Source organism: Chamaea fasciata, unplaced genomic scaffold (assembly GCF_029207755.1).
Source record: "Chamaea fasciata isolate MVZ Bird 193981 ecotype frontalis unplaced genomic scaffold, bChaFas1.0.hap1 SCAF_2, whole genome shotgun sequence".
NCBI classification, from domain to species: Eukaryota; Metazoa; Chordata; class Aves; order Passeriformes; family Sylviidae; genus Chamaea; species Chamaea fasciata.
The window spans coordinates 37347082-37361750 of NW_027094087.1; positions in this window are offsets into that span (position 1 = coordinate 37347082).

The window sequence follows — 14669 nt, forward strand, 5'->3', positions numbered from 1 at the left end:
AAACAATTTTTACTTGCTATTTGGCAATTTATTGTAAACTCTTCGAGCTTGCAGTTCCTTTCAGTACACAGTTAAATGCCTTTCTTCTCATCATTGCATTCCTTTACGTTCTTCAAACTGAAATATCTTTAGAGGTTCTTTACAAATGTATAATTGGTTTCTCTGAAATCTAAATTCATCTATGTTATTGTACTTTGTTGGTGGTGTGAGAGATTCTGGGTTTAGCTCAAAACCTTGACAGAAAAAAAAAAGGATCTGTGTGCTGCTTTTTTCCATTTTACACCTTGCCTCAAGATTTGTCAACAGCTGGTAATGTACCAAAGTAGCTGTTCTGCAAGGAGACTGTCTGCACAGAGATGTACAGAGAAAATTATTCTGCACTAATGATCTCCAGACAACCACTGTGGTAAATGGCTAGTTGTGACCCTGATCCGGGTGCATGGACAGAGCCCAAATGGCTGGAAGGCAACGCCAGGGAGCCATGTGGGCTCTGACATGGGAATCTGGAGGGATAGGTTCAGTCTCCATCCTGCCACAAAGGCCTCTGGGCAGACGTGAGTCAGGTTCACCATGTCACATGTAATATGGGATATAGCTGCACTTCTAATATCTTCACTGATTGTAGATCCTTGTTATTCTTGGAGTTCCAGCAGCATTTTTGTCCTTCTGTCTCCAACCGTTTCAGTACTCAGACTTGGAATGCTCCAGCGAAATGCTGTGTATGCCAAGGAAGCCTTTCTCACCAGAGAGTCCTATCCAGAACTCCAAATAGGAATTCTGAATGCCTTTTGAGATTTCTGACCTACCAGTGTGAACTCAAAAGATTCAAGTAATTCCCATGCACCTTGTGTGACTACCCAAGATAACTTGAGGTTTATATTCTGTTCACTACTGCTGCAACTCAGAAATTGATTAGAAAGTGCAACAGAAGCTGGTTTTAAGTGATGTACAAAGGGACATATATTTAATGTGTGTTTATATCCGGAGAGTATGGAACAACTGATGAAGGGGGAGGACGTCTTGGTTGAAAGGCTGATGCAAAACTTAGGAGGGTTCAGTTCCCAGATATATCACAGGCACTCTTTGTCACCTTGGGATGGTCACTACAGACACAGCTCCAGGGCTGGTGACAATACTAGCTGAGGGTAATCTTATGCTGGAAACAGAGACTAATTCCTCAGCCTGGATTGCAATGGAGACACAAACCAATGCAGCAGAGGCACCAGGAAGGATCAGCTATGAATGGGAACTACCACTACCAGGAGGAAGCAGAGGAAACAGAGTAGACAGTCACAGAGTAGACAATCTGCATGAACATCAGCTCGTCATCTGCTAATGGAGAATCAAAGCTGGGCTTCAGTCATAGGCAGTGTGAATAAAGTGCTTGTCTGTGATCTAATTTCCAGGAACTGACAAAGATCAGCATATCCATCATCTCTCTTCATTGATCTTACAGCCATCACAACTAAGTATTTTAGGTTAATCACCGACATTACTTGGCACAGGTCTGGACTTTAGTGCACTAACTTAAGCTAATTCTTGCAATAATTCCTGATTTACTTGAAAAGAAAGATCTATTGGTGATGTTTTGGGGCTCATTCACGAACTGGTATTCAGATGTTCCCCCTTTGGTCCTATGAACATTGCAAAACTCTGAAGCCCAGCTGTGCTCTAATTTTAGCCTTCAGAGGGACAGAAAGTCTCAGAGTAACCAATAGCCAACCCCTTTGCTGAAAGGATCCTGGACAAACTGACAAATTTTATCCCATGACCTCACTGCTGGGAGGGAGCTTCCCAGAAATTTTCCTGATGCATGGGTAAAACAGCTGTTCTTTCATCTTTTTCTGAGTCACGCCCACAGCACCTCTGCGGAATGCAAATGTTCCTGGGTTTAATGATGTGACAAAGTAATTAAGTGTTAATATGTGGATGCAAAGGGTATACAAGTTGCCAGATCTACTAAGTGCTGAAGCCAAGCTAAGGCGTTTACCACTCTTAAAACACATGGATGATAGGGGGTGCTAATGTCTACACATTATTCCTGTTACACAAGTAAATTTTACAGTAATAGACAAATAAATTAACTTCATATTTGAATTTTTAAGAGTTATTCTAACAAGAAAGCAGCCAGGACCCAATCCCAGGTGCATGAGAAGCAATAGAAAAACTAGGACATAGCACTATTATTATTTAAGTGACTATAATGCAGTCAGATGCCAGCTCAGAATTGGACACTCCCCCTTCCATTTAATTGGCCCTGTACCCAGTCCTTAAATATCTCAAATGGCTGATTTAAGCAATTGAACTCCACACAATCTCATTCAAAGTGCACAGTGCCCTATAAACAAACATATTTCCTACTCGAATGCAAATGCTTGCTACATTATGACAATGAATATTTGCATAACAGGCACGAGTTCTGGTAAATGCAGGTGCTTGAGTGACAGGTGATGAAGTTTGTAACTCCCCTGGGTTCAGGAGAACTCCTCTGGGCGGTGGAAGTATTCCTAAACCCTGTGAAAAGATGACAGGGGGATCCTGTTAACCTCCTGTCACCTTGGCCTTTTCACAGGTTTGTAGCCCAGTAGCTGGCCTGTCTGTCCCACCCCAGGGGCATGTTCGATGGCTGTGCCACGGGCTGGCAAAGCTCTGTCCCACTGTCATTGTGTTTTCTTTTGCTTTCTAATTACGCCTGTTAAAATCACCCTGCTTTGAGTCGTCATCATTTGAGTAACGCAACAAAGGGACACAATAAAGCAGTGGAAAAGGAAGATGACTTTTAAGTATCAGTGTTTTGGAAGATAGGATACAGACTGACGTGAGAAGACGAGGCTGGGCGCTGTGTGGTTTGCAGCAGAAGAGTGAAGAGATCAGCAAGGTGTCCAAGGATATCAGGAAGTCTGTAAGTGCTGCGTCTGAGGATCAGGATCTCTGTACACACCTATATCGCCCTGTTGCACAACACCTGTGTTGTCCTATCACCTCTCCTATTTCTCTTTGTTCATCAATTAACTGACTCCAGAAAATGAACATCAGCCTGTAATTAGAGAATTTTGGGGGCCAAGGGACTCCTGCTTTTATAACTGTGTCAAGCTGACCATTTGCAGATTGTCTGACTGTATCCTTAACCCACATATACTGGCCTTTCAGTCCTCATAGCTAAAGAGATGAAAAGTATAGCCTAAACCCACTGAAAGCTTCTTTAGCATGATACTGCATGTGTCAGTGGGCCTTGTCTCTTAATTTAGATAAGATCTATCAAGGTCCAGGTGGCTGGAGCTGGGCTGTTGTGAACAGCACCTGTTTTTTTTGAGTTATTCTCTGTGATTTCAGAGACACCGGCACAGCAGTGAGGAGAGGGGAGCTAAGCACAGCTGACCAGAGATGTAGCCATCACTGCCACGTGCCAGAGGGTGTACCTCACCCGACTGCCACATAAAACCTCATTCACATCACGTCTCGGTGGACAGCATTAAACCTGTGACTTCCAAATCCATTTCTGAAGCCTCCAGCACCCCTAGTCATGGATAACCATTAGCTCCCACAGGAAGAGGTCAGATGGTTCTGGACCAGAAAGGGGAATTTCACAACTGTTAAAGCTTGCAATGAGTCTCAAAAACTGTATTCCAGAACTGCAACTTTTTTATACATGTAGTCACTTAAAAATTAGGAACAGAGCAGTATGATTTTGCAAAATGTCTTGTCACCTAGATTATATTTTTTGGGGCATAACCTAAGTGGTTTAAAATATTCTTTTCAATCCTATCCTATCAAGTATACATTTACACTGGGTTTCACCAAGTTGGTAACACAGATATCCTCCTAGAAGAGGTTAAGCTATAAAGCAAGGGAGTGATTTTCTAGAGAGCTACGTGGGCATGTTAATTACCAAGGTTAATAAAAGGGTGATCTTTATGTGCCTCAATTCTTAGGTGTCCAAATGGAAAGACTTTCATAAGGGCTCTAATTTCCAGGGATGCTTGTAAAAAGGTACCTCATTTTGGGCACTCTAAAACTGAATATATTCAAATCAATTGCAGTCTTAATAAATAGATCAGAAAACGCTGAGAGATACTGACCAATTCTTTTGCTCTTTCTGATAATGCTGGGTTATACCTTAGTGTTATGTCATAAAAAAAATAAACAATGAAGGCCACAATATACTATTTTTAGAAATCTCAGGCATGATAAAGAAGTTAAAACAAAAATTTTAAAAAAGGGTTTTTACAGGGATGTCAAAAATACTGACCTCTCCTCTGCCCCAATATGCCGTATCACCTAGTCTGGAAAAAGGAGAACTAAAAAGCATCCAAACTTCTGAAAACCACCAACTGGCTCTAGCCTGGACAGGTAAATGAGTAATTTACTCACTAACCAAAGGTTTGGCAAAGGTCCTGCCATGACAGCAATCTTCTTCCTGCTCTGCATAGCCTGGCTCTCTACCTATCCCAGTCCTAACCTGCTGGAAAGGAGGAGCTTTGCTCTGTCCCTTCCTTATTTATAACTTGTTGAGAGCTGGAAGGGAGGGAGGGGTGAGTTCCCTGTGGTGCTCCCTGCTGCTGCCTGCCCGTGCCAGCCTCGCAGTCACCACCACAAATGCCTCCTGCGCAGTGCGGTCGCTGTCTCCGCGCCTTGGGGTTCCTCTGGCTGTGGGCGCTGGTGGAAGCAAAGACCAGAACTTACTACCTCGGGATTGTGGAAGAGAACTGGGACTATGCGCCATCTGGGAAAAATCTCATCACAGGGCAAAACCTCTTAGAGGACAAGTAAGTGACTGGGGGCTTTGATAAGCTGGAGGTGTACCAAAAACTCCAAAACAAAATTGGTTAATGTGGTAATTTTGCTGGAAATGTCTTAAGATGGCCTTTTTCTTGTTCTTGTGCTGATGATGTTGTCATAGGTGGGAATTCAGCTTCAAGACAAGAGTAGACTTTGATTACTTTCTCTTCCATTGGAGTTGATTAAGCAAGGTGATAGCATGTATTTGACGAAGATGTTAATGAACTGATTTTTTTCAATATAGCATCAGGTATGGGCTCAAAATTCCCTACCTGTATTTCATAGAGATGCAAGTATCCCTGGGACTTGATATCAAAAAGCAAACTGCAACTTTGCTATAACCAAGCACACTCTTCGCAGTAAAACACAAACCCCTGTTTATTGGCATATTACGTCATTTTAAGTATTTTCCCTGATAAAATTTGGGTGACTTGGTAAGATATTCTGAAATTCAGATATGCATAGTACCTACGAATGAGATACAAATCCTTATATCCATGCAATCTATACATGGATATAGCTGTGAGGGCTTCCATTTTGGAAATGTGTTTAGATAAGTGCTTAGATACACAACAGTAAATGGTCAGACAGAATTCCTAGTGATCTCTGAAACTGGGGAGTGTAGGTGAGCACTATGATGAATCATGCCTTGGCCAGTGAAAACAGGTGTCCGTTCTCATGTCCACACGGCTGGGGCTGGCTGTGTGTTCCTCCCACAGCAGGAGAGCTGGCCTGGATGTTGGATGGAGATGGCTCTGATCCCTGGTACCTGTCTAAAGAATGATTTGCGTTGGAAAGAACCTTTAAAGGTCCTCTCATTCACCTCCCCTGCCATGTGCAGGGTCATCTTCAACTAGGTCAGGTTGCTCATAGGCACGTCCAAGCTGAATTTGAATGCTTCCAAGGATGGGACATCCACTACCTCTCTGGGCAATGTGTGCTGGTGTTTTACCACCTTCATTGTTAAAAACTTTTCTCTTATATATGATTTCACTCTCTTTTAGTTTAAAACCATTGCTTCTTACATCGTGGGACTCAAATATGTGGGAATTTTTTTAACATTTCATTGGTATTTTTGACACACTAGAGGTATTTTGGGGGATCCTTCCTCAGTGTCTAGGCTTGGGATTAGAGTGGGAGCTGTGAGTAGGTGATGAGGTCCTGGTCCTTGTACCTGGTTTGGAGGCTCACAGGGAGCTAGATTCTGCATCCCAGAAGCTAGAAATGGAAATGTACTTTCTGACTTTTCAGGAAATTCCAAGTAAGTCTGGACATGTCTCTAGTGGCCAGTAATTTCAGAATCACTCTCAGATGAATTTCATAAAAGAAACTATTTTGTCACAAGAAGGAGATGAGAAAGAGTTTTATTTTTCAACATAAATTTATGCTTATGCTTTTAATAGAGGTCCCGAATGGCATCCAAGTCAATAGGTATTACACTGATAGGTAGAATAAAGGGTAATAGTTTGTTCCCAGCCCATGAAAACAAGCTTTACTGGCAAAATTGTTCTCCATTTATATTAAATACGTGATTTTCTCACTCTCCTCACCTTTTTAGCAAAGGATAACTCTCTCCACTCACTAAACTAGAAGATCTCTCACTGTAGAGTAGTTCAGCCTTAACTGGAGAGCAGCTACTTATAAATCCACTTCAGTGGAGAGGTATTCAATAGAGAGATACCATAGAGAGATTGGAATCTGTTCTGTAAATTGTACTTTTGAGGCTTTCTGCACTTAGTGCTCCCTAAATATCAAGTGGCACATTTACTTTTAAGTCTGTGACATAAGTGCATTTTTTTTTTACTAAATGGCAACACAGGGACGGAAGATACCTTATGTGTTCAGTCATCATGGCAATGTAATAATTACAAAATACTAATTACAAAAGGTTTACCTACAGAGGGTTTTAATCTAGACTACACATTCAAAGCTGGGGAGATGTTTGCCATGTACTCCCTACATGCAGAATAATTAAGCAATTTTTATTATTTTATTCCATGTTTAAACCATATTGATTTGAGCCAGGATGAAGTGCTGTGTTCTTGAATAATAGTGTGTCTGCATAAGCACGTGGGTTAAATAGTGAACCAGAAATAGCTATTTTGACTATTCAGCTCTTTAGGATAATCTCTAATGTAAATTTAAAGTGGTATAATAATGGGCTACTTTTCAGCTAATTAATTGGTTCCTACAGATATTATTAAAAAAGTAGTTCCATAAGCAAATTTTAAGGATCAGTTTCCGGGTAGGGATATCTTTTGAACCAGCTGGCTGAGCCAAGCACTTCTCACCTTGTGAAGCATCCTCACAGCACCCGTCTGATGGGGCACTATCCCAGTTTTATTGAGACCGAAGTGAAGATAAAGAGGTTGCAGACAAGCTGATTATCTTTAAAAGAATTGGTGCATACACAAAAAGGAATGTTCCCTGTGATTCCAGCTAGCCCACAAAGATATAATCAAAACCACTTATGCTTCAGTACTTAATGAAAATCCTGAATTAGCAAGTGTGCAATGGAAAGTGTTAGATTACCTGGATCAGATAGTGATCAGATAGTGATTTAAGAGATGATTTTCCATGTTGCTTGCCAAAGTCAATAATATCTTCCTCAACCTTTAGTTATTAGTGGTAAGGAGGATAAAGGAGGCTTTGGTAGCTGAAACGTGGGGCTAGAAACCAGGTGAGCTGATTCTGGCACCAGACACGACTATGCTGCTCAGTTCCCGCTGTGCTGGTGCTGAGTGAGCTGCCTCTGGAGCCAGGAATCCTAGTGCTGCATCAGAACCTGCCTGGGTGTGAGCTGAAAAGACTGCCTCTCAGAGCTGATTAGCCCAAATGAGCCCTGTCTTAGCAGAGCTATTCTGCTTGGATGACAATTTTTATTATGCCTTCCTTGTCTTACTGCAGTGCTCCAGAACCAGCTTGCTGCTTGCACAGAATAAGGATCTTGATGGACATCAGTTCTTTTAAAGTAAAAGGACTAATGAGACTGTTCACCACTGCCCTTTGTCTTGTCTAAGCTTGAGGCCTCAAACTGTTCTACTAATTCTCATAATTTGGAGTGTTGTGAGTAAAACCAAGACATTTCACTCTCTGTTCTCCCTTCAGAAATTAAACCTACATTTTCTGGAGTACACAGGGCTTTGGAAATCACAGATCCAGATTATGGCCACTGAGCATAGGTGAGCTGAGAAGGTGGTCAGCATCCCATCCCACCTGACATAATTGGTGGAAGAGCTGACATCATTAAACCATGCTGGACTAGACACACAGGGTGCAAGGTGCTGTCAGTGCGGCTGGATGTGCTGCAGATCCCAGAGAGATTTTGTGAGTTAGAGCATGGGTATTGCTGCTGCAGGAGGGTGAGCTTGGCTGTTTTCTGCTTTCTTTAACACTCGCGTGGAAAATGGCCTTTCAAGTGGAAAATATACCTAGGTATTGTGGTTTGACATCCACCAGTCATTCTTTCCCCACTGTAGCTCAGCCCTCAGGATTGAAGTTTAGTTGATAATCCCTTAAAATTAACTTGATACTACTTTATATGATGGACGCTTAAATTTTGCTCTGCTGTAGTAGATGTTAGTAAGTTTTGCCTGATGTAACAGCTCATCCCTTCTCTTTAGGCCACAAATCCTACATTTATCTGGGCCAAGTCTTGCACCCACCAACACTAACGGGTGTTTTTTGTTACCACAGCCTCAAACACGGTTTGTGCAATTTGCCTATGAGGAGATCCCACCCAGAGAAATGACGGTGAAACTGTCATCACAGATGCTGCACTAATGGCTGAGTCATTATGAGGCCAAATAACTCAATTGCAACAGCAGAGATGATCATTGTGGGAAGGGTAAACATCAAAAGGGTATTTGAGATGAAATCCTGGCTCTGATGAAGCCTGAGAGGAGCTTTGTTACTGACTTCAGGGGCAAGTTTATTGTAGGAGGGAAGCTGTCATACCACACCAGTGACACCTCAGAGCCTCATCTATGACTTTATGGATTTTATTGACCTCTGTGGCTCATGTGGGTCAGAAAAAGCCTAAAAACATCCTTTGAGGGCTTTGTGTCTCTGTCTTTTGAGGACACTGAGCTTTGTTGTTTGGCACTTTGTGGTCAGGGCACCATCTAGAAAGGTGAGTTGGCACCACTGGTCCCCCTTCCCTGGCCATCCCTCAAGCACAGACATGACACTGGCCTGGGCATGGGAATCCTGGTTTCTTGGAGAATTACCTTGAACAGGTTACGTGACCCAGGGGTTAAAACAATTGTGGCAGTCTGGAGCCCTGTCCTGGCACTGTTCTGTCTTACTTCGGCCACAGGAAAAATCAGGAACTTTGAGAAATAAAATGGTTATAAGCTCAAACACAGAGTGTGAAAAGAGGGTGGAGAATAAGGAAGGTTTCACCATCTACAGATTTTAGGGAATAAAGTTATAAAGATAGTTGTTTAAATGGTTATGAATGTCAAGTCTATGGGACTTTAATGGGACAATGACAACAAAAAAAAAAGTCTGCATTTGTGTACATTTGCACCCAGGAGTGTACAGTAGCTATTGGGAATGTTAACCACAGGAGAAAATTTGGGACTCCACATCTAGTAGTTATTCTGAGTGCTGTTTTTTGGCACTCAGTGGTGATTACAGCAGCAAACAAACTCAGGAGACTTTCAAATTCTATCTGCGAGGATCTCTCTCCAGGCTACTGAAGAGCTGTTTGCTTGGCCATGCACAAGGTGTCTTCTCATTTCTTACTGCTCTCTGTAACACAGTGCTCATTTAAGCACCTCTTGGAAAACATAACTTCTGTTAGGTTGTAGCCTTGAGATCAAAGGTAACATAAACACTTCTTCTGTGGGATAAAAGAAATGGGTGTAGAAATTGCACTTCACACATGGATTTACTTGGAAATGGCAGATTGTCTGCAGGTCTAGTCTTGATTTGAAGTAGAATCTACTTGACGCTCTTGTTTCACACTTTCTCTCTGTCGAAGAGTTGTATTGCTTGTCATTGCAGAGAACTGGATGTCTATAATTAGGCTTACACTTATTTTAAAGAACTAGAGTTAATTCCCTGTTAATAATTCCCTGTTCCACTCAGGTGTGTTTCCAACTTTTGTTGGAGCTTTGGAAGTGCTGAGAGGGGTCAAGCACCAAAATGAAAACAGACACAGAAATGAAGGCAGGATTTGCATGGTGTTGTTAGTCAGAACAAGGCGTTTTATGCCAATTTGCAAACATATGTTTCTATATGTTACCTCAAGACTGGCCTGACTGCAGGCGATGGAGGAAGGAATTTAGGAAGTTTGCATAGGTACTGCCCCAGAAGATGGATTATTCCCCTTTACTGTAGGAAGAAAGGCTGTCTGAGCATCATGGCTTTATGCACATGAAGTGTAGGCTGACAACTGAGTTGGAGGGAAGTAATTAAAATTTAGAGGAGCAGCTCTTATGTCTGCAGATGATCAGAAAGATGGAAGAGGTTCAGACAGCAGCATCACAAAGCCACCTGGAGGATGAAGCAGTTTGATGTGAGCAGGAGAGTATGAAGAGGCAGGGAGAATATTTGTCTTCTTGCGACACGAGAGGAATGACAGGAAACATTTTGGCATGAGGTCCAGTGTGGATATTCCTTCTGCAAAAGGACTTTAAGCACTGTAATGTGAAGCACAGCAACACTTGTAAAGAGGCATGGAGCTACCAGCTACTTGGGAAGGCTGAGGTGGGCCCCCCAAATCCTCCCAGATGAAATGGGGCAGCCTGGGCACCTAGAATGGGACTCACAAGAACCAGACTGCCCTGTTTTCAGGTACTGGGGGCAACCAAAAGGATGTGCTGAAAATACATCTCTGTACACACAGAGCATCACCTGCACTGTGACTGGCTGCATCTAATACCCATTGCACCCATTTGATTGTCCTCCTTTCAGAAAGCTGCCACTAAAAGACTTTTTTTTCCTGGCTTCTAGATGGCTTTAAGTAGGAGGCAAGCACAGATCCAGATATTATAGCATAGCTTTAGGCACTGAGCCTATAGAGTTTTCTCACGATAATTTCTTGAATTTCAATAACTAACTGGATTTTGAGATCACAATCTATGCATTTAAAGGAGCTAGGTTCATGTGAAGCATTTAACAAAGCCTGACTAAGAAGTGCATTTTTCTGGGGTACAATTCTCCTTCTTCAGAAGAGACAGTATATCCCCGGGGTGTTATGAGAGGGTGGTGCAGTGTTGTCTAGAAATAAGGACACTGTCATCATGGCGAAAGCATGGTGCCACTGCACCAAAATACTTGGTGTCTGGTGAAATTGGAAAAAAAGCTGATGAAAAATATCTCCTGAAAAATTCAATTTGATATTTTTCTAGAGAAAAATTCTTAGAAACTATTTTAAAAAATCAATTCATAATTCAGATTAGGGCATAGACATGTGAATACATTGCCACAAGGTAAGGAAGCACATGCATTTACACTGCACTCCTATTGACACCACCACCTACTCTGTGGTAAACTCTGGTAGCAGCTCTTCCTCCAGGCAATAGACGGTATCTTCTCTTTGGTGAATATGGTGTGACTTGCCAGGTCTTGCTGTGTGCACAGACTGCAGACCTGATAATCACTGAAAATCCAGATTTCTTGACAAGTCATTCCTTAACCCTGCTTTTGGGTTGTATTTATCCGGCATACATTATTCTGTGAAGAAGCAGAATGAGAAGCTTCTGTCCCTTCCCTTCCATCCTACCCCACTGTTTCTGCCCCAGCAATATTGTTGGCAATGTTTTAATTGCTGCCAAAACTCGTGGCTTCTTATAAAGTGCACATTTCAAATGAAAAAGTGTACTTTTTGGAGGCTTTTATGTCTGGATCACTTCAATGGTCTGTTTTAGACAGTGATTGTGGAGGTGTTATGTACACAGATGGGGGATGTTGTGTGTTGTGGTGTCATAGAAATCACAGAATCACAAAAAGGTTTGGGTAGAGGGAGAAATGGATGTTGTGGTGAAGAACTTAAAGCAATTCATGCCTTTCAACCTATGTGACGTCTACCACTTCAGTTGCTTGCACTTCACAAAAGAATCTAAACAAAATTGGTTAAGCAAGTGAACTGACCAGTCAAAAACCTCACAATAAATATGAAATTGTTTTATTTCTGCCAGTGATACTTCAGGAAAATTTAGTTCAACATTATAATGAGTTTTTTTTAGGAAGCATGAAAATTCAAATAATTTTCAGGGGATGAAAAAGCTCATGGTCAATTATGGTGAAATTGGTCATACAATCACCTGCTTGCTGTGTAGTGAAGGGTTTCATTTCTGCCTTCATCGAGTGTTATAATTAGGGATGAAGATTGTATATCATATTTACCAGCTGTAACATGGAGAGAATTAAAAAATGGATTTTATATCATCAGAGATAGGATGAACATGGGTCATCAGATGTTTTAGTTAAAAGGGCAAAACTGATTCCCAGTTGTGTAAGAAATATTGACTGGGAACATCTCTGGCCCTAGCTGGAATATTTCTTGGCAATTGTGTGAGTTCTTGCATTCAGACTTCAACAGAGATAGAGTAATATTTGCTTTCAAAAGAGACCTTTGCGTAAGATTTGTGGCAGAAAGAATGTCTGTGTTCTTGGTTTGTCCAGACAAAGGGTAGGAGGCTATTTAGTCAATTAATTGAAACTTATGCAAGTGTCTGCATAGAAAAGAAGTTTCTGATGGTAGGTGGCTCCTTTGATCTGAGAGAGAACTTGGCTGGAACCAGTGGTTGGAGTGTGGAGTTGGATGATATTAGACTGCAAATGCAATTTAGGCTTTGAAGGAAGCAGGTATTTAAAAGTTATAATATGTTAGCCACTGACTATATGGTGGGTTTTCCATCACTTGAAGTTGCTATAAACATAGACTCTGGAATGTGGAAGTTATACATTTCATGCAAAACACATTTAATGCTACTCTTCCAGGGAGCTGAGCTGGTTGATTAGAATCTCTCTTATTGGCTTTTGAGAAAATCTTAATTTGGTTTTATTTTCCTTCTGAACAGTCATGCTTTCAGAGGTGAGGTTTCAAACCTTCAAAAGAGGGAGAAGTCGTTAAAATTGAGCATCTTGAGGCTTGAGTGGTCCTGATGTACTCCTGAGCTTTAATTCCATCAGCCATGAGATGTATCCCAGGGAACTATTTATCTGCACTGCAAGCACCAGTTATTTTTTCAGCTCTTAAAATAGGTTTATTGTCTCTCAAATTTTCCCTTCCCAACACTAGGTTTGGAAAGGTGTATGCAACAAGAGGAGCCAACCGGATAGGACGTGTGTACAAAAAGGCCATTTTCAGGCAATTCACAGATGACACTTACTCCCAGGAGGTCCCCAAAGCAGCATGGTTGGGGTTCCTTGGTCCAGTCCTGAAGGCAGAAGAAGAGGATGTCTTTATCATCCATCTGAAAAACTTTGCTTCCCGCCCATACTCTGTGCACCCACATGGGGTCTTCTATGACAAGGACTCTGAAGGTAAAATCTAGCTTGCCTTTTCCTCTCTTTTTCCCTGGGTAATAAATATCATGGCTACAAGTCTGTCCAAGTATTTGTTTTTATTGGCATTGACATCAGAGGATTTTAGATCACCCTTTCATAAACTCATCAGCAATTGCAGCTAAGGACTAAAATCAGGAACAGCCTCATCTCAAAACTTTTTGCCATGAACTTTCGACACCTGGGATAAATCCAGTACTGAAACAGATTAGATGGGTCTTTTTGTCTGAATTATTTTGCTGAATCATAAGTCACCAAAGCATCTTCCCTCCTTCCTTCTACCTCTAGTCTATTTGAATAGATGGAGTTCTTGCAGCTAAATGTTTTCCTCTCTTTTGGCCTATAATGGACATGATTTAATTTTCAAAATCCCAGACTTATTCATGTGTATTTTTTTAGAGGATTGTGTGGATGTGTCTACAGTCAGTATTCTAATCAGTTTTCTGTGAAAAAATACACACTGTTGAATGACAAAATTCTAGATGACTGATAAGAGTGAAGAAACTAGGAAAAAACAGAGCCTGTTAATGTATTTTTAAAGCTTTATCTACCAATAAAAAATGGATTTAACTCCCAATATATTTGTGGTGAGATTGACAGAAATTCTGATTTTTTTTCATAATTTCTCAGTGATTCTGTATTTGTGAATGCTGTTATGATTTTATAAATACAAGTTAAAATAGAATAAATTACACATTCATTTAACAAAAACAACTAAGGGATGGCTAAAGTCTTCCTTTTTTCCTTTTTATGTATTAGGAGCACTTTACCCTGATGGAACTGGCAGTAAAAGCAAAGAGGACGACTTTGTTGTTCCCGGTGGAAATTACACATACACATGGCCAGTAAGGAAAGATTATTCCCCAACTTTGGCAGACTCAAACTGCTTGACTTGGATTTACCATTCTCACATTGACACACCAAGAGATATTGCATCTGGTTTAATTGGGCCTCTGCTGGTGTGTAAAAAAGGTACTGAGCTAGAAGCACTGATAGGGCGAGCCCCTCTGCCAAGCTTGGCATCTTAACAGTCATTTTTGCTTACAGGTTTAAACATGATGGTCTAGAGTCTATCCCTACATAGCCCATAAAAAGGGGCAAGGAATAGATGGGCCATTCCAGGAGCATCCCAGGGTAGGTATTGTAGCTCTGGGACAACCCCCATTCCTGCTTCCCTCTGGCTTCACGATAGATTTGCCTCGGCTGGTGGAGGGACTGCAGCATGCTCTGTGACCATCTCATTGTGGCTGAGACCAAAAATAAGTGTTCCCAAACTGGGGAAGTTTCAGGATGGACAAAGGACTTATTGCTCAGGAGATCAAATCAGAGCTGGGTGGGCGAATTTGGCATTAGCGTTTACATATTTGAAA